The sequence below is a fragment of the Scyliorhinus torazame genome, chromosome 1 (assembly GCF_047496885.1).
Source record: "Scyliorhinus torazame isolate Kashiwa2021f chromosome 1, sScyTor2.1, whole genome shotgun sequence".
Classification (NCBI taxonomy): domain Eukaryota; kingdom Metazoa; phylum Chordata; class Chondrichthyes; order Carcharhiniformes; family Scyliorhinidae; genus Scyliorhinus; species Scyliorhinus torazame.
In genome coordinates, this window is record NC_092707.1 from 350,201,971 (window position 1) to 350,222,809 (window position 20,839).

General features: G+C 47.8%; 1 long non-coding RNA gene across 1 annotated transcript in view; it reads left to right on the top strand.

The window, feature by feature from the left end:
• The window catches only part of LOC140425974 (uncharacterized), a 115,424-nt gene extending 96,302 nt beyond the window's left edge, over window positions 1–19,122 (top strand). The window contains exon 3 of the long non-coding RNA XR_011948106.1: window positions 18,457–19,122. This is a non-coding gene — a long non-coding RNA (uncharacterized lncRNA). The remainder of the gene's footprint in view (window positions 1–18,456) is intronic.
• Window positions 19,123–20,839: the final 1,717 nt, after the last annotated feature.

The following is a 20,839-nucleotide window of genomic DNA, read 5'->3' on the forward strand; positions in this document are numbered from 1 at the left end:
TGGTAATAGGGAATGCAGAAATCATAATATAATCAAGCATAGTCAATACAGGTTAATGAAAGGAAAACCTTTGGGTTGGACAGGGCCAAGATATTTTTAAAGTTGTAAGGAGCAGGATAGATAATTGGGAACTAGTGAATATAGCATGTTTGGATATCCAAACTGCATTAAATAAGATACATGGATTGAGGATTGGCTGATAGTCAGGAAACAAAAAGTAGGAATAAACAGGTTATTTGCCAGTTGTTCGGCTATAACTAGTGGGATATCCAAGATCAGTGCTTGGGTTACAGCTATTCATAATCTTCATCAATGACTTAGATGGGAAGATCCAGGGTGCGAATCTCCGGCGGCATTGGGCTCTCACTTGAGCGCAACGCGGCCGGTGAATGCCAGGAACGGCCTCCAGCGAGCCCCCTGACACTCCACGCACATCGCGGGATTATCCGGAGTCCCGCAGGATGTCGCCGTCGGAAACCCACCCGCCCCAAATGGGCATGACCGAATGGCGCTCATGGACATTGGTCGTAGACCTACTTAAGACCTACCTGCGCAGGATCCAGCAGCCTCCATCGAATCTTCGGCCTCCCCAGGGAGGCTGCAGCTGGGCGCCGATCAGTGCTGGACCACACAAATGTGGACCAAGCGGAACAGCACCCGGGGGATCTCCCAGGCCACCAGAGACCTCTGGGTGGTCAGGGTAAGTGCAGGGTGACCTCCTAGCACCTTGGCACTGCCCAGCTGGAACCATGGCACTGTCACCCTGGCACTGCCAAGGTTCCTGGACAGCACTGACAACTGGCAGAAGCATTGCCCAGTGGTCAGGGTGGCAGTGCAAGGGTGCCCAAGTGCCAGGGTGGCACTGCCAAGGACCGTGGGGGCCTTGCCCTTGAAATGAGGGTGGGGGGGGCTGAAGAGTGGGCGAGTGCAGGGCAGGTAAGTAGGGGCCTCCTTGAGGTTGGGGTGATGGGTGGGGGTACTGGAAGGGAGGGAGTGCTGTAAGAGAGCTTGAGGGAGTGAAGAGGGGGTATCCCCAGTGACCCCAGCGGGGTGTCCTCACTTGGGGGGGGTGTGGGGTACTGTCCATGTGTGTGGGGGGTGACATTGCCCATGGGTGGGAAGTGTGGGGGACCCACAAGCTCACTTAGCGATCGGGGCATCCTTTCAAAATGGTGGCCCGATCCCCAAGTTCAGCTCCCCAGTGCTAAAAAAAAATTCTAAGTGTCGGCTAAGCTGGTGAGAAACTCCCCAGTGCCCAAAAAAGTGACTAAGTGTCATTGAATGGCGGTGGGGAACACGTCAACAGTGCCAGTGGGAAACGTCCTGAAAAACCTGCCACAAATGAACTTAGACATTTTTTTGGGGAGAATCAGGCCCCAAGTATTAAGTATCCAAATCTACTAATAATGCAATGTTAAGTGGGAAGGTAAGCTGTGAGGAAGACACAAAGAGGCTGCAAAACTTAATAGACAGGTTTAATCAGTAAGCAAGAATATGGCAGGTGAAACCTTATATGAGGAACTGTGAAGATATCCATTTTGGAAGGAAAATTAGAAAAGCAAAATATTTTAAATTGTGAGAAACAGAGGGCGGGATTCTCTGATCCTGAGGCTAAGTGACGCCGTCGGAAACGCCGTCGCGTTTCTCGATGGCGATAACACGGCCTCAGGATCAGCAATCCTGGCCCCTACAGGGGGCCAGCACGGTACTGGACCAGTTCACGCCGCTTCAGCTGCTGATCCCGGCATCAACTAGTCGCCGCGGGATCCACGCATGCACAGTGGCACCGGCGCCAACGCGCGCATGCGCAGTGCCTCCCTTCTCCGCGCCGGCCCTGACGCAACATGGCGCAGGGCTACAGAGGCCGGCACAGAAGAAAGGAGGCCCCCAACCAGAGAGGCCGGCCCGCCGATTGGTGGGCCTTGATCGCCAGCCAGGCCACATCGGAGGACCCCCCCAGGGTCGGACCTCCCTCCCCGCACAGGCCGCCCCCCCCGACCCTTCCACGCCGTGTTCCCGCCGGCTGAGAGCAGGTGTGAATGGCGCCGGCGGGACTCGGGTTTTTTGACACAGCCGTTCGGCCCATCCCGGGCCGAGAATCGGCGGGGGGGCCCCCGTAGAGCGGCCCCCGACCGGCGCCACGCCAACCACGCCGGCGCCAATGACGCCCATTTTCTGCTCTGAGGACAATCACATCCCGGCGTCGGGGCGGCGTGCCGTGATTCGCGCCGGTCGCGGGGATTCTCCAGCCCGGCCCCGGGCTGAGAGAATCCCGCCCTGAGAGAGGGACCTCGGTGTCCCAGGAAGTTAGCATATCAGTACAGAAATTGGCAAACAAATAGTATTTATGTTTTATTACAATGGGTTTGGAGTATAAATGTATAGAAGTATTATTACAGTTACATAGGGCCTTGATGAGACTATGTCTGGAATGCTGTGTATAATTTGGTTTTCTTTGCTAAGGAATGATAAATTTGCCTTGAAGGGAATGCAATGAAGAACCAGACTGATTCTTAGGATGAGGTGAGATAGTCACGATGGTGCTTATATTCCCGAGAATTTAAATGGATGAAAGGCAATCGCAATGAAACATGTCAAATTCTTCGGGGGTTTGATAGGGTGGATTCCATAAGGTTGTCTCCCTGCTGTGGTCACACTCCACAGTCCAGAGTAAACAATCAGCATTTAGAACAGAGATGAGGAGAAATTTTGTCATCAAAGGGTGTACCTCTGAAACCCTGAACCCAGAGAGCAGTGGTTTCCCTCTTGTTGAGCATATTCAAGACAGAGATCGATAGATTTTTAGATAATCAGGAAACCTTGGAATATCTGGATAGCATGGGATGGAGAGTTGAGGTAAGGATCAACCATGATCTTAATGAATGGCAGAGCAGGAACATTGGGTTGAATGGTCCATTTGTGCCCCTATTTCTTGTATTCTTATGTTATAACCTAGGGTGATGCAGCTTTCGTGGCACTGTACACTGGAAAGAGGATCTGCACCCGGTGTGCTTCACAAATAGCTGTTAATAATTAAACATGGAATTAACCAAATTCATTGTAAACGTTGACATGCAAGTGGTACCTAACTGGAATTTGATATTGCATCATCACTACCAGAGTGATTTATGTGCCAGTGTACTTGACATTTTAACGTTCATTCCAAACGATATCACAATGATATTGCACTTACACCAGATTTTATGGTAACAATTCCATTAAAGTACATTTAAATAACTCAGACCACAGTCTTGAACGCTTCTTTAAAAAACAGAAATGTTTGAATTTATATTTTGGGAATTTTTATGCTTATCAGGGTTTAAGGGTTGCGGATGCTGACAAATGGAATGCTTTTAAACTTTGGCACTGACAGTCAACTTTGGGCACTCACATGTGCAATGTAAAGTTCATTTTGCTACAATCCAACAATATACTTAACTCAGAACCTCAGATGTACACAGCTGTCATGTCAGTAAAAATGTTTTATGAATCATCATGAATCGTAAATTGCCTGCTGTAGATTCATTTAGATTTTAAATTCAGCACGGTTCATTCTTATATTTTATGTCACTAGATTGACTGGCAAGACATTTAGGGCGCAATTTTCCAGAAAAATTTCCAAGTGTGGTAGCGAGTGGAAATTGCCAGAATTTCCCAGCGCTCGGCCCAGCGAGACCGGCAACGCAATTCAACGTTAATTAGTCCACTTAACGAGGCCTCACGGGCTCCTCATTGCAAATGAATGCTCACAGCTGATTCGCCAGGACCGCGCATGCCTGACCCCCACTAATAAGGTCGAGCAGCACTTGAGCTGCACTTGCTCAGCCAACCCCAGCCAGCTCGCAACAATAGCGCCAAGTAGACCGGTCCAAGATTCAGAGATGCTGACCTTGGGAGGATCCTAGAAGGAGTAGAGGCCAAGAGGGATGTCCTGTTCCCCTGAGGGTCCCGGAGGTTGAGCCACAGGGCAGCCAGTGCTGCCTGGGATGAGATGGCGGCAGCTGTGAGCTTGGGGATTGTGACTAGGAGGACTGGCCACCAGTGCAGGAAGAAGGTCAACGACCTACACAGGGCAGCACGAGTGAGTAGGCACCAACTTCCCCCACCTCCCTCCCCAAGGGAGCATCCACTGCCTAATTCCTCATGCGACCCCCAGCCCTCCCTCCGACCCCCCTCCCCCCTCAACACCCGTCCAACCCCTCCTTCACAACCCTCTCCCACCACTGTGAACAGCGTGTGTGGCTAACGATGTCCCCTCTGTGTCTCAGGAAAAGCTCTCCCATAACCATCGGGAGAGGGCCCAGACTGGCGGTGGGGTGCCGGACATAGGAATCCTCACCATCTTCGCGGAGTGTGCCCTGGAGGTGACTGGGGTGGCTGAGGACAGATCGGTCACCCACGCGGAGGCTGGTGCATGCCACAGAGGTGAGGAACCACGGGCTCCACCCGATTTCCTGTCAAACGTGAGTAGTGATTGTTTTACTGACTGACCCATCCCTCCCAGTGACCACATGTCTATTCTCCCGTAAGTCCTCCAGCTGACGGCGCAGGCTCATCCCTGGCGGCACCTCTCCTGACTCCAAGGAGAACGCCTCAGAGGAGAGCTCCAAGTATGCAACCGTGGTCGCGGCACAGCTCTCATCCCCACCCTCCACCAGCACAGATACACACACCTCGGTGGGACATGCTAGTGGACAGGCTTCTGGGGCACAATCGGTTAAGCACCACACCACTGATGATGCACATCAGGTGGAGGTAGGAACCCCCAGGCGAGACAGCAGTCTGAGGTCTGCTGGATCCCAGGACCCAGCTAAGTCCCAGACAGATGCTGAGCCTGTGGTACAGGGGTATGCGGAACTGATGGAGATGATAGGGAACAACCTAGGCATTCAGAAGGAGGTGTCAGCATCACCCCAGCAGATAAATTACTGTTTGGAGGAGTCCCAGAGGCTACAGGCGCAGGATATGGCGCCGGCAGTGCCTAGCAGCGAGGCCAACAATGCTTGGGTGATGACCACAGTGGAGAGCCTAGTGCATGACGTTGGTACCATTAGTGAATATGTCCAAGGCGTTGCGCAGTCGGTGACGGCCATGGCCGAGGGTCTCCGCAGAATGTCCATCTCCTGGCCAACCTTGATGAGGTTCTGTGGGATATGTCCCACTCTCATATGGGAATGGCTGAGGCACTACGGAGCATGGCCCAGTCACTGAGGAGCATTGCTGAGAGCGTCGACACTATGGTGCAGACCATGTGGAACCGCCAGGGCTGGCAGAGCCAGATGATGTCGGACCAGCTGGGGATTGAGAGTTGGGGGGAGGAGGGGGAGTGGCACCTTCAGGAGTGGGGTTTGTACACACATTAAATACATATTTTGCAAAACAATTATAATGCCTCTGTCGCTTCATTTTGCAATGCGGGCCGACCGCATCTGAAACATTTGTACCATGCCTGATCCTTTGCCCATCAGCCCAGCGCAACCCTACCCCCCCCCCCCCCCCGCCACCACCCCCCCCCCCACCCCCCACACCGCCCTCGTGGCGGTCCACCACCCCGGATGGTCCCCCACCTCAAGTCGAGCACTGGGGTGGCAATTCCAGCACCCCAGGCTCTTTGCCTGTGAGCAAAGATGGCTACTCACCTCCTCGGCTCTCCACAGAAGCCCTTCCGCCAGATTCACGTTTTTCAAAAGGAGCATCAGCGTGATCACCCATTGGGGAGGTCACTGAATGATGGGTGGCCATTGGATATGGGGTCGCTCTCGTTAATTGGGGCTTAAATGGTGATAATTGGTTTCTTGCCACGCTACGGCGAGATCCCGATTTCGCCTATCGGAACGGGCCGGTTGCATCTTAAACTGTTTGGCGCCTGGCACGGACCTCGTTTTTGGCCTCTCACACTATTCACCGACCTCGTTACGCTGGAGCGAGAGCGCAAGGTGACCGGAAAATCGTGCCCTTAGTTTTTTAACATCACTGCAAAAAATAAAATACGATGGACAAGAAGAAATCCGACCCTCGCCTTCTCATAGCAGCTAGAGGTGGGCAATTAAAGCTGGCTATCCCAGCAGTTCCCAGAGCCTCAGAATGTATGTTTAAAATTACTGCCTAGTTCTAGTTGACAATTTTTGTTTTGTTAAACAGATTCAAATGGTACAAATGGTTCAGAAATACAGTCATGTACCTACCATCTGATTGTTGTTTGCAATATTCTGCATTCTCACTTATCTCTATATATGGTTGGCAATCAGTGAATCCCATGCTATTGTTATTAGTTACAGAACCTATTCCCTGATGTTGCAGTTTATATTACTGTATAGTCCAGCCATGCTCTTCTTTGCCTGCCTCTTGAATATTACCATCAACTTTTCCAGAGAAAAACAACATCCAGTTCTTATGAATAATATGCCCCCAGGGCATATTTTGTTTTATCATACAATCAACCTCATCACTTCCATCTTTTAGGCCTTTTAGTTCATGGGCCCCCTCATTCATCATTCGTCCTGCCCAGTTAATTTCCAACGTGCACCTGAAGCATTGTGATTCAGATGTTTCCAATTATCATCTTACCTCAGCACTGACAGCCCAGTTTTCACATCTGTACAATATTATTTACTGCACATGTCACTTAAGGCTTCTACATCCTGTCACCAGTTTTATTTTACAGTTGCAGAGAAATCCATGCGTACTCTTAAATATTCCTTCTACAATTCTTACCCTCCATTTAGCCTCGTTTTTGCTTCAGCCATCTGATGTTTTTGGACCACCAAATTAAACAGTTTTATCCATTTGTTCCATTTTCATTTTGATCTAAAGAAGTTTACAGGACAGCAGGAGGCTGTTCAATCCATTGTGTCCACTCAAGCACAGTTCCACAGTGATGAATAATAGAGGATAAGCGAGACGAGAGATAATATGATCACTCAGGTTAAATTGTATCCCCTACATCATTTAGATTGTTGCCCATGTCAGTCTTTTCCTTCTGCCCCCCTTCTTCCCCAGTTGCATTTACCTGTTGTCAGTATATTGTTTTTAACTTAGCACTCTTAACAGTGGATTGTTTCAAGGATCAATGGATAACAAAGATACTAATTATATTGCTTTGTAATCATGAAGAAGGCCGTAAACAGTCTCAACAGAATGAGATAACTTTTTGGAAGGAAAATAGTTAGAAATTTCAGATAAGTCACGGATTGTCTAGGGGGAAAAGACAAGATACTCGGCACAGATAGACACAATACAAGAATACTTGAAGAAATGGTTACCGAATCCACTACATATCATTGCCACTAACTTTGGAGACAATAGGACTGTACCTAACGATTGATTAGTAGATAATATAAAACAAATCTTTAAGAAACAGATTTGGGCTGAGCCAGAGAATACAAGCCAGTGAACCTAATGTCTGTTCAATGTACAATGAATGAGAGGATTATGAAACACTGTTTAAGAAGGGAAGGAGGCAGAAGATAGGAAATTAGAGACCGGTTAACCTGACTTTGGTTGTTGGGAAGATTTTGGAGTCCATTATGAAGGATGCGACTGCCGGGTACTTGGAAGTGCTTGGTAAAATAGGACTGAGTCAACACAGCTTTGTCAAGGGCAGGTCATGCCTGAAAAGTCTGTTAGAGTTCTTTGAGAAGGTAACGAGGAAGCTAGACAAAGGAGAGTCAGTAGACGTGATCTATTTGGATTTCCAGAAGGCTTTTGTCAAGGTGACGTACAGGAGGCTGCTAAATAAAGTAAGAGTTCATGGTGTTCGGAGCAAGGTACTGGCATGGATAGAGGATTGGGTGACTGGCAGAAGGCAGAAAGTGGAGATAAAGGGGTGTTTTTAGGATAACAGCCGGTGACTCATGGTGTTCTGCAGGGACCACAACTACCCACGATATACATTAACGATCTGGAAGAAGTAACTGAGGGCAGTGTTGCTTAGTTTGCAGGTGATACAAAGATCTGTATAGGGACAGGTAGTGTTGAGGAAGTGGGAGGCTGCAGAAGGACGTGGACAAGCCAGGATAGTAGGCAAAGAAGTATCAGATGGAATACAATGTGGAAAAGTGTAAGGCTATGCACTTTGGTAGCAAGAATAGAAGCATAAACTATTTCCTAAATGGGAAAAGGCTTTGGAAATCTGAAATACAAAGTGACTTAGGTGTCCTAGTTCAGGATTCTCTTACAGTTAACATGCAGGTTCAGTTAACAGTTCAGAAGGCAAATGCAATGTTAGCATTCATTTTGAGAAGACTAGAATTTAGATTTAGATTTATTGTCACGTGCACAGAGATACAGTAAAAAGTATTGTTCTGCGTACAGTCCAGGCAGATCGTTCCATACATGAAAACATAGAACATACGATAAATACATGTGGATACATAATGAAAATACATAACCATAGACAGCGGGTTAAATATATGGTACATAGTACCACAACTGTAGAAAAGATGCGTAGAAAGATCAGTTCATACCTAAGAGGGCCATTCAGGAGTCTAAGCAGTGATGTACTGCTGAGGCTGTATACGGTTCTGGTCAGACTCTGTTTGGAATATTGTGAGAAGTTTTGGGCCCCGTATCTAAGGAAGGATGTGCTGGCCTTGGAGGGAGTCCTGAGGTGGTTCACAAGAAAGATCCCATCTTGTTGTTTGAGGAGCGGTTGAGGACTCTGGGTCTGTATTCAAAGGAGTTTAGAAGGATGACGGGGGATCTCATTGAAACTTACAGAATACTGAGAGGCCTAGATAGAGTGGATGTGTAGTGGCACAGTGGTTAGCACTACTGTCTCACAGCGCCAGAGATCGGGGTTCGATTCTGACCTCAGGTGGCTGTCTGTGTGGAGTTTGAACATTCTTCCCATGTCTGGGTGGGTGTCCTCCGGGTGCTCCTGTTTCCTCCCATGGTCCAAAGATGTGCAGGTTAGGTGGATTGGCTATTCTAAATTGCCCCTAGGTGGGGTTACGGGATAGGGTGGAAGAGCGGGTCTGGGTGGGGTGCTCTTTCAGTGGGTTGGTGCAGACTCGATGGACAGAATGGCCTCCTTCTGCACGGTAGGGATTCTATGATTCTATGATTCTAAGATGTTTCCACTAGTAGGAGAGACTAGAATCCATGGGCACAGTGTCAGAATGAAGGGACGATCCTTTAAAACTGAGGTGAGGGGAATTTCTTCAGCCAGAGGGTGGTGAATCTGTGGAACTCATTGCCGCAGGTGGCTGTGGAGGTCAAGTAACTGACTGTCTTTAAGACAGAGACATGATAGATTCTTGATTAATAAGGGAATTGGAGGTTACGGGAGATGGCAGGTGAATGGGGATGAGAAACATATCAGCCATGAATGATGGTAGCAGACCCGATGGGCTGACTGGCCTAAATCTGCTCCAAATCTTATGCTCTTATAGGCATGGTAAGAGAGGAGATCACATGGATTTTGAGATGGAGTTCTCACCTAACAAGCTTAGTGGAGCTCTTAATGTATCTTGTTGAAAGCAGAAATTCTGTAGATCAGATAAATATATGGAGTTATAGTCATAGGGCGGAACCTTACAAAAATGGCAAACTGAGAATGCCTGCCGACTCAGCTGGCAGGATCTCTCGCGGAATCTTACGCTCTTTGATAAAATAAACATAGTCGGTGTGGTTCATGCCGTCCCTCTGGTGAGGGGACACGTAGATCCAGGAACTGGCTCCACACAAAACAGGGCGCCATCTTTAAATGGCACCCCGAGCAGCGCTGCAGCCTAACGGCCCCCAGGCCACTTCTTGGAAGTCTCGCGGCTCTCCCTCCTCCCCCAACAGAGACTGTCTGCAGATCCCTCCCACCCTCCAGACGGAGATCACCGGATGGTTCCCAGCACCCCCTCCTCCATCCCTCAATGTCCCCTCTCCCTGAGACCTCTAAGATGTGGCCAGGGGGCCATTTGGCTGCAGCACTGCTCGGGACTCCCACTTAGCTGGTCATCCCGGACATGCAGGAAAAACTGGTGCCTGGTTTGTTCCTGAAGTAAGAGATGAGGCTCCACGAAAAATATGACTTGGAGCTCAAATCTATAAGGAGGCATCCCTTCGATCTGGTTCAAACAGTCCACGCCATTTGCTTTGGAATCTACCTCACATATACGCACCCCCCTCCCCACCCCGAAGGACTCCCACCAGGTTCCTCTGCTGGCACTGCCCCCGGCACCAGTTACCACTGGCAGGTATTGCCGGGCAGTGCCAACCGGACAGCGCTAACCTGTGCCAGGGGGCAGTACCAGGGCATTGCCCAGGCACTTAACCCCTGCGTCCCCAGATGGATCCCCTCAATTGCCTCACATCTGACCAGACTTGGAGTGAGGGGGAGGTTCTGGAGAGAGTGCTTGCTAATGACATGAAATTCCCGGGCTCCCACGGAGCAATTCTCACTACTCCAACGGAAAGGAGGTTGGGGTATGGGGGGGAATTTTAAAAGCCAATCCTGCCAGACAGAATCACGTATTTCCATTCTCTCTGGATTTTGACCCCTCACCGAGTTTCTTACGGACGGAGAGAGCGGGCTCAAAATTATCCCCATAGAGTTTTATAGCACAAGAGGCCCTTTGTCCCATCATAAAACACCTATCTATTCTCATGCCATTTTCCAGCATTTGATCCCCATAGCCTTGTAAGCTCTGACGTTTCAAGTGCTCATCTAAATGCTTCTTAAATGTTAAGGGTTCCTCCCTCTATCACCCTTTCAGGCAGTGAGTTCCATATTTCCACCATCCTCTTTTCCTCAAGTCCCCTCTAAATCTCCTGCCCATTATCTTAAATCTATCCCCACAAGTTATTGACCCCTCTACTAAGGGGAAACGTTCCTTCCTATCTATCCTATCTCAGTCCCTCATAATTTGTGCACCTCAATCATTACCCTCAGCCTTATCTGCTATAAAAAAAACCCAGCGCCAACCTAACCAGCATCCCTTCATAGCTGAAAAGCTCTAGCCCAGGCAAAATCCTGGTGAATCTTCTCTGCCCCCTCTCCAGTGCAATCACATCGTTCCTATAGTGTGGCAATCAGACGTGCACACAGTACTCTAGCTGTAACCTGACGAGCGTTTTATACAGCTCCATTTTAACGTCCCTGATCTTATGGCGTATACCTCAGCTAATAAAGACAAGTATCCCATATGCCTTCTAAACCACGTTCTCTACCTGTCCTGCTGTCGTCGGGGATCGCTGAACATGCACCCCAAGGTCTGGTCCTCTGTACTTCCTCGTGTCCTACTGTTGCCGAGTTAGTCCTCCCAAAATGCATCACTTTACACTTTTCAGAGTAAAATTCCATTTGCCATTGTTCTGCCCATCTGATCAGCCGATTTCTTATTGTCCTGTATTCTAAGGCTTTCTTCTTCGTTATTTACCATACTACCAACTTTCGTGCCATTTGTGAACTTATTGATCATATTTCCTACTTTCACACCTAGACCATTAAATGTACATGATAAACAGCAAGGGAACCAGCACCAATCCCTGTGATACATCACTGCTCACAGGCTTCCAGTCACAACAACAACATGCAACCTTCACCCTCTGGCTCCTGCCACTAAGTCAATTTTGGATCCAATATGCCAAATTGTCCTGGATCCCATGGGCTCTTACCTTGAATAGTCTCCCATGTGGAACCTTGTCAAAAGCCTTACTGAAGTCCATGTGGACTATATCAACTGCACTGCCCTCATCTAAACGCCTAGACACCTCTTCGGAAAATTATATCAAATTGATTAATCCTTGCCTCTCCAAATGGAGATTAATTCTGCCCCTCAGAATCTTTACAAATAATTCCCCTACCACTGATGTTAGACTCACTGGCCTGTAATTACCCGATTTATCCCTATTTCCCTTCTTGAATAATATTACCATATTAGTTGTTCCCAATACTATGGCAGCTCTCCTGTGGCCAGAGGGGATTTGAAAATTAGCGTCAGAGCCCCTGCATCTCCTTCCTAGCCTCATACAGCAGCGTGGGATACATCTTGTCAGGGCCTGGGGAATCATCCACTTTTAAGCCCACTAATACTTCCTCACTCCCAATGCTAATTTGTGCAATTATATCACAGTCCGCCCTCCCTGCTTTCTCTGCCTACATCATTCTTCTCCATAGTGAACACAGATGCAAAAGTCTCATTTAAAACCTTACCTACGTCTTCCAGCTCCACACACACATTACCACATTGGTCCCAAATGGGCCCTACATTCTCTGGTTACCCTCTTGCTCCTAAGATACTTACAGAACACTGTGGGAATTTCCTTTATTTTGCCCGCCAGTGTTTTTTCAAGCCCCTCTTCGTTCTCTTAATTTATTTTTTAAGTACCTCCCTGCGGGGCAGCACGATGGCGCAGTGGGTTAGCACTGCAGTCTCACGGCGCCAATGTCCTAGGTTCGATCCCGGCTCTGGGTCACTGTCCATGTGGAGTTTGCACATTCTCCCCGTGTTTGCGTGTGTTTCGCCCCCATAACCCAAAGATGTGCTAGGTAGGTGGGTTGAACATGCTAAAATTGCCCCTTAATTGGAAAAAATGAATTGGGTACTCTAATTTTTTTTTTTAAAGTCCCTCCCAGCACTTCCTTTCTCTGCTGGGGTTTGCTACAGCAAGTCTTTTGATTCCGTTTGACACAAGTGATTATTCCAAATGTGATAAAGCATGGAATAGGATGAAAATTGGTGAACAAAAGAGTAGTTAAGCCCGAAAAAGCAAAGGGTGGTTGTGAATGATAGAATCCCTACAGTGGAGAAGGAGGCCATTCAGCCCATCGAGTCTGCACTGACCCTCTGAAAGAGCACTCCACCCAAGTCCACTCACCCGCCCTATGCCAATAACCTCTTAACCTAACCTACACATCTTTGGACACTAAGGGCCAATTTAGCATTGCCAATCCACCTAAGATGTACATCTTTGGACTGTGGGAGGAAACGGGACCACCCGAAGCAAACCCATGCAGACACGGGGAGAAAGTGCAAACTCCGCACAGACAGTCACCAAGGCCGGACATGAACTCAGGCCTCTGGCACTGTGAGGCAGCAGTGCTAACCACTGTGCCACTATGCCACCCAGAGCTGCCAGCATGTCAAGTAATCACTAGTAGGTGCCACAGTGATCATTATTGGGCCCATTCCCACTTATAGTGTATAAAGATTATTCAATGCTGCAACAGAAACAAATCTGTCAAAATTTGCAGATTAGGCCAAATAGAGAAAGGGATTCAAACAATAGAGAATTGGCAAATTGATGACAAAACGTTGTTGGTAGATTGGGGTGATTGGTTAATGAGAAGCAAATTTGGATAAGGGCAATGTAATTAGACTCGGGAAGAGAAATAAACAAAGAGAATTGAAATAAATTAGCACAGAAATTCCAGCCTTTGGCCTGTGGACTACAAGCAATGGTGTAGCGGCGTGAGATTGGAATTTGAGGTGGAACCCAGATCTGCCAAGTTTACAAACCACTTTTATAAGTCCTTGAAAATTCAGGATGGGAGCCTGGCAGGCTCATTTACTGCCTACCCAGCTTATATGCTGTCAGGGTTTGGGGGTCATATGAAGAGGTATTCTGCCATGAACTCTTCATTGCACCATTTTACCACCCAGCAGTTCTCTCTCTCCTGTCGTGGGCATAAAATAGGCTCAAACATGTGATTCAGCCAAAATAATTGATCCCTCTGGAACCGATTACCCTGTACAGATAGCTAGTCCTTGCACTCCTTGTGGGGCACAATAGAATTTTTGAACTTTTCCTTTTTTGGCCCAATCAAGGCTTAAATCCCAGTTCCTTGGAACATTTGAGATTAAATTGCATAATGGGATAGGTGCCTCTGTCACACTTCTTCAAGCATTGATTAGAATAATTGTCTTCCCCAATTATTCTAATGACCATGTTCACTCAATTTGGACTGGGTTCTTATTAGTTCAAAGGTGCAGGAAGAAATTCTGTTCTGCTCCACTCTGCAATCTGATGGAATTTACAGAAGCTCTCTGCAATTGGCTGTAAGCCACAGATGCAACACCAGAAAGGAATCTCGAGAGAACTTGATGGATCACTCACTAATCCGAATGACACAGTCTATGGCAACTATAATATAAACTAATTGGATCTTGGATTGTAGAGCCAGAGTTATGGAGCACATTCTTAGGGGGTGATAATGGGGTAATTTTTAATTTTGCTGCCAGGGAGACTTCCGGTGGCGACATGTCGAAGAAGGTCGCTCATAAGGTAGCTCCTGCTAGAGTACTTGGTTTGTGGTTCTGTTCACCCGGTTCCCGGGGGTAATTGGTGGACAAATTAATCCCGTTTGAGTCTTTTGGGTGAAGATGTCAATATGCGCAAAAAAGAATATTGGAAAGAAAGGTGTGAGCGGTAGCCCTTGTGAGGAATTGAGCAAAGTGCGGAGTCCTGCTGGATTGAAGATAGCGGAGGCAAGCTCGTTGGGTGGAGCTGCACCTGTTGCAGTGGACAAGTGTGGAGGTAATGGCTGTCGAATTTGAAAGACAATTCAGCAAGCATTTCGAGAGGCAAGGGAGAGAAATGATGGAGACCCGCAAAAAATCAGTGGATGATGCATTGGTCCCGATAAAGGAGGCTTTGGGGAAGGCTTCGGAAATGGTGCAGGAGCATTGTGAGTTGTTGAAGGGTTGGAGGAGACACTGTTGCAACATAGCGATCAGCTGGCCTCGCTAGATGCCAAGCTGTGGAGGACAGGAACAAGAGCCTGGAGCAAGGCCGAGGATTTGGAGAATAGGTCGAGGCGGCAGAACCTCAGGATTGTGGAGTTGCCTAAGGGGGTGGATGGTCCGCGGTCAACTGAATATTTTGAGACGATGTTTATGACGTTGGTGGGGGGGGACCATATTCGCCCCACATTGTGCTGGACTGGGCCCATCAGTCACCCGGGTGAAACCACGAGCGAATGAGCCACAACGAGCAGTGATACCATGTTTTAACAGCTATCGGACGAAGGAGAGGGTCCTGAAGTGGGCCAAGGAGAATCGGGAGATTTGGTGGGAAGGCAGCAATATTCGGATATGCCAAGATGTCGTGGCAGGGGCGCCGAGATCCCGGGTTCGATCCCGGCTCTGGGTCACTGTCCATGTGGAGTTTGCACATTCTCCCCGTGTTTGCGTGGGTTTCGCCCCCACAACCCAAAGATGTGCAGGTTTGGCGGATTGGCCACGCTAAATTGCCCCTTAATTGGAAACAATGAATTGGGTACTCTAAATTTATTTTTAAATAGATGTCGTGACAGAATTGTCAAGGAGGCTGCCGGCCTTTAATAAGATGAATTCAGCATTTTTAAGAGTGGTGTGCTGTTTGTTGTGGTGTACCCAGTGAGGTCAAGGGTTACGCATACTGCCAAGGACCACTTCTTCGAGACAGCAGAGGAAGTGGAGGCTTACATTAAGGCTCAAGGACTTGGGCTGAATTAGTGGGTTTGCAAGAGACTTTGTTGGTGTTTGGGATGGGTTTGTATGGGGATGTTTGTTATAGAGATGTAAAGATGTATGATTTGTTCTATTTTCTCCCAGTTCTCCTTCCCCCTTTTTTCTTGTGTGTCCAGAGTTGTTGTTAATTGAAATTGATGCTGTTTGTTTGGGGTTTTTTCTTTTGGTTGTGCTCTTTTCCTTTTTTTTGTGGAGGGCATTTGTGGTTTAGAGGGAGTATTTGGTTAGGGAGAGGGGGAGGGGTGTGGGCTAGATTCGGGGTTGAGGGAGGGGTTGGGTGGGGGTTGGCTTTTGGCTGTGTTGTTGTGAGTTTTTCGTTTATCTATTACTTGATTGTTTATTTGTGTGAAGAGGGCCCTGGTGTGGGGGGAGAGGGTGCAGGTGGGGGGCTATCTCACTTGCATGCCAAGGTTGGCTAATGAATGGGAGCGAGGTGGGGGGAGGGGCTGCGGGTTGCTCAACCTGTTTATTACAGGTTTCGATGAGCGTGTGAATAGTGGGGGAAGGGGTTAGATGGGAAGGGTGTTGGGTTGAGAAGAAGTGGCTGAGGGATTTCTGGGATCGGAGGGGGGGGGGGAGGGGGAGTAGAGTGCTAACAGTGACTGGGGGTTGTTCTATGTTGGGTCCAATGTTCGATTCCCGGCTTGGGTCATTGTGCGGAGTCTGCACGTTCTCCCCGTGTCTGCGTGGGTTTCCTCCGGGGGCTCCGGTTTCCTCCCACAAGGCCCGAATGACGTGCTTGTTAGGTGAATTGGACATTCTGAATTCTCTCTCTGTGTACCCGAACAGGTGCTGGAATGTGCCGACAACGGAATTTGCACAGTAACTTCATTGTAATGTTAATGTTCGCCTAATGTGACACTAATAAAGATTATTAGATTATTATCAAGAGGATGAGGCTGGCTGCCATCTTGGTTGGGCTCTAGTTTTAGAATTATGGGGGATGGAGGAATAATTCCCTCACGGTGCAAATGGCTGACTTGAAGGGGCGGGGGGGGCGGTGCTGGTGAGAGACCTCTGGTTCGATTGGTTACATGGAATGTGTGGGAGGTGAGAGACCCAGTGAAGCGAGCAAGAGCTTTCTCGCATTTGGGGACTTTGAGGGCCGATGTGGTGCTTTTGCAAGAGACCCACCTGCGTGTGAGGCGCCAGATTAGGCACCGTAAGGATTGGGTGAGCCAGGTGTTCCACTTGGGCTTTGGCAGCAGATCCCAGGGGTGGTGATACCAATGAACAAAAGAATTTGGTTCCAGATGGGGAAGGTGGTAGCAGAGTAGAATGGTGCCGGATAACGTTAACGGGGCTTTAGAGATGTTTTACAAGAACCTCTATATGTTGGAGTTGCCGGGAGAGGAGTCGGATTTGCATGAATTTGAGGGGTTGGAGTGTCCTAAGCTAGAGGAAGAGGCCCAGGAAGGATTAGAGGAGCCATTGGAGATGGAGGTGGTCCGGAGAGCATTTGTGCATATGCAGTCGAGGAAGGGGCCGGGTTCTTGGTGGAATTTTATTAACGGTTTGCCGATTGACTGGTGCTGCTATAGGTGGAGATGTTTGAGGATTTGGTAGTGCGGGGATCTCTTCCAGAGACAATGATGCAAACGTCCATCTCGCTTCTGTTAAAGAAGTATAAGGACCTGGTGGAGTGTGGGTCATTCCACCTGATTTCTTCACTCAATGTAAATGCCAAGATTTTGGCCAAGGTTTTAGCAACGAAATTGGACGAGTGTCTCCCTCAGGTTATTAGGGAAAATCACACAGGGTTTCTGAAGGGGCATGGTGGCACAGTGGCTAGCACCGCTGACTCACGGCACCGAGGTCCCAGGTTCGATCCCGGCTCTGGGTCGCTGTCCGTGTGGAGTTTGCACATTCTCCCCGTGTTTGCGTGGGTTTCGCCCCCACAACCCAAAGATGTGCATGGTAGGTGAATTGGCCTTGCTAAATTGCCCCTTAATTTAAAAAATATATAATTTTGTCTCCGGCAGAAGGTAGAAAGCAGGGAGTTATTGTGGAGTTGGATACCGAGAAGATTATTGATAGGGTAGAATGGGCGTATCTGTTTGCGGTATTGGAACGGTTTGGGAGAGGGCCTAAATTTGTAGCGTGGGTCCGGTTGAAATACAAGGCACCCAAGTCAGCGTCCATACAAAGTAATTTGGGATATTTTCAGTTACACAGTTACACAGGGGAATGAGACAGTGGTGCCTTATGTCACCCCTCTTGTTTGGATTGGCAATTAACCATTGGCCATTGCCTTGAGGCCCTCGGGGTGGGGGGGGGGGGGGGCAGGGGGAGACACTGGGATGGAATGCAGGCCGTCCTTGTACGCCCGTTATCTTCTTTTGTATGTGATGGACCTTGAGGGGAGGCGGTGGCGTAGTGGTATTGTTAGACTAGTAATCCAGAGACCTAGACTATTACCCTGGGGTCCTGAGTTTGAATCCCATCATGGCAATTTTAATTAAATAAAAATCTGGAATTAAAAGTCTAATGATGACCACAAAACCATTAACGATTGTTGTAAAAACCCATTTGGTTCACGAATGTCCTTCAGGGAAGTAAATCTGCCGTCCTTACCCGGTCTGGCCTACATGTGACTCCAGACCCGTATAGCGATGCGGTTGAATCTTTATTTGGGTGGGGTGGAGGAATTACTTTTTCTTTTATTTGGGTAGGTAAAGAAGGCTTCAAATGAAGTTACTGTGAAAAGCCCCGAGTCGCCACATTCCGGCGCCTGTTCAGGGAGGCTGGTACGGGAATTGAACTTGCGCTGCTGGCCTGCCTTGGTCTGCTTTAAAAGCCAGCTATTTAGCCCTGTGCTAAACCAGCCCCATTTTCCTATGGGCTGCAGCAGTTACATTTGCGTGGATATATTACCATTTTGAATGGTATGAAAGTCTGACCACCTGGAGGCATTTATGGGAATTGGAATGTTAATACCCTTTGCTGTTGCCTATTTTTATAGAATTGGGACTCTAGTTTGAGAATATGTTCCTGTTCCTTCTGGCCCCAGATAAAATCTTTGAAAACAAAATGAAAATGGATCTTCTGAGTGAGGCCTCCAGGGGTTGATCTGGAGGTAGTAAAGTTGACATACCCATTGTTCCTGCGAGACCATGCAGACGCTGCGACAATGGATGAATGGACATCATGGGACAATCGCCAGGCAGGAATGTTCCCTTCCAGTCAGGGAACACTTCAGCAGTCAAGGGCATTCAGCCTCTGATCTTCAGGTAAGCGTTCTCCAAGTCGGCCTTCAGGACCGCGACAACGCAGAATCGCTGAGCAGAAACTGATAGCCAAGTTCCGCACACATGAGTACGGCCTCAATCGGGACCCTGGATTCATGTCGCATTACATTCATCCACCACCATCTGGCCTCAGCTTGCAAAATCCTACCAACTGTCGTGGCTTGAGACAATTCATACCTCTTTAAACTGTGATTATCCCTCTCTCTAGTCATACTGTCTGGACCTGTAAAGACTTAATTACCTGCAAAGACTCTCATTCAAAGTATCATCTTGCATCATTGACTTTATCTATATATGTGTTTGTGGAACCCACTTCTTCACTCACCCGATGAAGGAGCTGTGCTCCGAAAGCTAGTGATTCCAAGCAAACCTGGTGCTGTAAGATTTCTTACTGTCCTTGAAAATTGCAATTGGGATGTACAAATGTACAACAGACATACACATTTTTTAAAAGCTCGACTCCTCTTTGTTTGGGTGTGCTGAATGCTAATTTAAAGGCCCGTGAATGGATGCAGTAGGATAGCAACAGATTTTCAATTGTCGATCTCCTGGTTCCCAGGCTCAAAACGGGTGGTCAGCAGTTGGGAAGCTCCATTGTTGTATGGCGCACATGACAACTGGGGGGCCAGCAAATATCTGTTGTCATTCTTCCCTTTATTTCCAAAGTTTAAAAAAACAAACTTGTCACATTCTATGGCTTTGCAGCAGTTCATTGTTTTTTGTCTCTGCTAAAATCAATTTTTGCTGGAGCTGTTTTGTCAAGTACTATCGATTTCAACAACAAAAATAATTGCATTGTTGGCCCAGCTTTCACTATAAATGCACTATTCACTCTTATTAATTATTCAACCCTTTATAATACTTGTTTGTTAATGCAGGGTCAGTTAAAGGTGTACATGGATAGTTGCTCTGTTTGGCACTCCAGGACATTCTCTCTGGCAGGACAGAGTTGCCATGTTCAACGTTGCATGCACATCTGTGCAAAGACACGTAGGGAGGTGGCATGTAAAAGAAAGCCATGCAGCAGTTCCATTTTCTCAGCTCATGGCTTATCTGTAAACTTGTTGCCAGGAAACCTGTTGCACATTTTCTGCTGGCTCACGCCAATGACATTGCAACTTGTTTATTGCTGACCATAAATATTCAAAACACACACATTAGAGTTGTAATTTGCAATTGAAAGCCTTGAAGCACTAATTCCAAAAGGATTCAGACATGAACACTGTATCTTTGAAAACTTTGAGGACTTACAACAGGCATAGGGTGATCCCAACGCACTCCTGGCCAGCCTCCCATCTCACACCCTCAGTAAATCTAAAGTCATCCAAAATCCTAATGTCCATATCCTAACTCGGACCAAGACCTGTTCACCCATCATTCCTATGTTCATTGATCTACATTGGCTCCTGGTTAAGCAATACCTCTATTTTAAAATTCTCATATTTGCTTTCAAATCATTCCATGGTTGCGTCCCATCCTATCTCCATAGCCTACTCCACCCCCTTAACCCTCCACGTAGCCATACCAGGTGGACAGGTGGTCTGAGGTGCATTTATTTTAATGCGAGAAGTGTAGCAGATAAGGCAGATGAATTTAGTGTTTGGATTAGTACCTGGGAATATGATGTTATTGGTATTACTGAGACTTGGTTGAGGGATGGGCAAGACTGGCAACTAAATATCCCAGGGTATAGATGCTTCAGGAGGGATAGAGAGGGAGGTAAAAGGGGTGGAGGAGTTGCATTACTGGTCAGAGATGATATCACAGCTGTGAGTAAGGAGGGCACGATGGAGGATTCGAGCACTGAGGCAATATGGGTAGAGCTAAGAAATAGGGAGGGTGCAGTAACATTGTTGGGACTTTACTACAGGCCTCCCAAAAGCGAGCGTGAAGAAGAGGTACAAATATGTAGACAGATTATAGAAAAATGTAGGAGCAATAGGGTGGTCGTGATGGGAGATTTTAACTTTCCCAACATTGAATGGGACTCATGTAGTGTTGGAGGCGTAGATGGAGCAGAATTTGTAAGGAGCATCCAGGAGAGTTTTTTAGAGCAGTATGTAAATAGTCCAACTCAGGAAGGGGCCATACTGGACCTGGTATTCGGGAATGATCCCGGCCAGGTGGTTGAAGTTTCAGTCAGTG